This window comes from Dendrobates tinctorius, unplaced genomic scaffold (genome assembly GCF_039654945.1).
Source record: "Dendrobates tinctorius isolate UK_male_01 unplaced genomic scaffold, ASM3965494v1 ptg000018l, whole genome shotgun sequence".
NCBI classification, from domain to species: Eukaryota; Metazoa; Chordata; class Amphibia; order Anura; family Dendrobatidae; genus Dendrobates; species Dendrobates tinctorius.
In genome coordinates this window covers 21522624-21525261 of record NW_027361686.1, presented here as the reverse complement: position 1 = coordinate 21525261, position 2638 = coordinate 21522624, and the positions used below count along the sequence as shown (strand labels likewise).

The window sequence follows — 2638 nt, the reverse complement described above, 5'->3', positions numbered from 1 at the left end:
GTATGTGTGTGAGTGTGAATGTTAGAGTGAGAGTGAATATGTAAGTGTGAGAGTGAGTGTGGTAGTGTGAGAGTGTGTGCGGGTGTCAGAGTGAGTGTGTAGGTGTGTCTGAGTGTGAATGTGTAAGTGAGTGTGTGAGTTTGTGAGAGTGTGCGAGTGGGTGTGAGAGTGAGTGTTTAGGTGTGGCTGAGAGAGTGTGAATGTGAGTGTGTGAGTGTGTGAGTGTGTGAGTGTGTGAGTGTGTCTGAGTGGAAGTGGGAGATTGAGTTTGTGGGTGTGAGAGTGAGTGTATAGGTGTGTCTGAGAGAGTGTGAATGTAAATGTGTAAGTGTTTGTGAGCGTGTGTGAGTGTGTGAATGTAACTGTGAGTGTGAGAGTGTGAGTGAGAGTGTGTGTGTGAATGTGCGAGTGTGAATGTGACTGTGATTGTTAGAGTGGAAATGTGAGTGTGAGTGTGTGAGTATATGAGTGTAACTGTGAGTGTGTGAGTGTGACCATCAGTGTGTGATTGTGAGCGTGAGTGTGTGAGAATAGGAGTGTGAGTGTTAGTGAGAGTGAGTGTGAGTGTGTGAATTTGAGTGTGTGATTGTGAGAGTACGAGTGTGAATGTGATTGTGTGAGTGTGACTGACACTGAATGTAAAAAATAATGAAAAAATAAAAAAAGGTTATTCTCACCTTCCGATGGCCCTTGATCTCCTCCGTGGCGCTCCCAGCATTTTCCGTTCCCAGTTATGCTAAGCACGAAGGACCGGAGATGACATCACTCTCAAGAGAGCGTGACGTCATCAACGGTATTTCGCGCAAAGCATTATTGGGATCGGAAGGTGCCGGGCGCATGGTGAGAGGCGGGAGTCCCGGGGCCTTAGGAAGGTGAGTATATGACTATTTTTTATCTTAATTCTATTTTTTACAGGATTATGGTACCCAGATCGTGGAGGACAGTCTCCTCTCCTCCAGACCCTGGTTACCATCCGCACATTCAGCTTTCATTTTACGCATGGTGAGCATAGCCACATGCGAAAATGAGCGCTTCAATGCATTCATATGGGTGCGGAATTGCCGCGATTCCGCACAAAGAATGAGCATGCTGCGGATTTCACCACGATGCGATTCCGCAGCAGTAAAATCCGCAGCATTAGCACAGCATTGCGGAATCCCATAGGATTGCATGGGATGCGTTCTTTGCGTTTTCTCGCCGATTCCGCAGCAGAAAATCATCGCAAAAATGCAAAAAAAGTAACGTGTAAACGTAGTCTAGAGTGTGAGTGTGAGTGTCTGCAGGTATGAGTGTGTGTGTGTGTGTGTGTGTGTGTGAGTGTGAGTTTGCCCCAAGGACCCTCAGGAGTTCTGCCAAAATGCCAACTTTGAGGGGAGGTTTTGCTGCTAAGAATGTTTCTTGGGAGAAATAATATATAACAAAACTCTATGTGCATCAAGCATTAGATCAAATAGTAGAACAATAAATGCAATTTAGTGTAAAATATATTTTCTTCCACAAAATCTCCAGGAAAACAAAAAACCCTTATAGGATAGGAAACATTTCTTTTCACCACAAGCAATCATATGTCTGCTGTCTGGTTGGGAAACAGTTAATCCACACAAGACTCCGCAGAAGTCAGGATGGCCGAGCGGTCTAAGGCGCTGCGTTCAGGTCGCAGTCTCCTCTGGAGGCGTGGGTTCGAATCCCACTTCTGACATCGTTTCTTTTCAGTCATGAAATTGTACAGCTTCTCCCACAAATTGTCCTGTTGTCACACAAGTAGTGTTGAGCTTTCCGATACCGCAAGTATCGGGTATCGGCCGATATTAGCTGTATTGGAATTCCGATACTTTTTTCGTACCGGAATCGGAGGTTCCCATAAAGCTATCAGCCTGCTCGATTTGATTCAGCCAATGGGATTCCTCAGAACTGTGGGCACATCCTGTTAGGCATGTTAACTATTGGCATGGCTGTGATTGGCTGCTGAAATGGCGTCATCATGATGCACGGTCTGTGCCGACAGTGGGGGGTCTGTGCCGGCTGCCGGTGGTCTGTACGGACCTCTCGGGGGCCTGTGCCGGCTGCCGGTGGTCTGTACGGGCCTGCCGGGTGCCTGTGCCGGCTGCTGGTGGTCTGTGCGGGCCTCTCGGGGGTCTGTGCCGACTGCCGGGTGCCTGTGCCGGCTGCCGGTGGTCTGTGCGGGCCTGCCGGGGGGCATGTGCCAGCTGCCGGTGGTCTGTGCGTACCTGCCGGGGGTCTTGTGTGTGTGCAGGCATCGTCCAATGGGACTACAAGTCCCATCGGACAATGCCTGCTACACTGACAGTGATTGACACATTAGCCAATGATGGGACAGTAGTAGTCCCATCATCAGGCTTATGTGTTGAATGTAAAAAAAAAAAAAAACATACTACACACATACTACATATATATATACTACATGCATACTACATACATGCTACATACATTCTACATACATACTTCATACACACTACATACATACATACTACATACATACAACATACATGTATACTACATACATACTATATACATACTACATACATACATCATACATATATACTACATACTACATACATACTATATACATACTACATACATACATACTACATAATGCTACATACATACTACATACATA

The 2638-nt window shown here is 46.4% G+C and overlaps 1 non-coding gene across 1 annotated transcript; it reads left to right on the top strand.

Annotated features, from left to right (window-relative positions):
* The first annotated feature begins 1616 nt into the window (after nucleotides 1–1616).
* TRNAL-CAG (transfer RNA leucine (anticodon CAG)) lies at nucleotides 1617–1699 on the top strand. Its single transcript has one exon. It is a non-coding gene; the product is annotated as a tRNA-Leu (tRNA).
* Nucleotides 1700–2638: the final 939 nt, after the last annotated feature.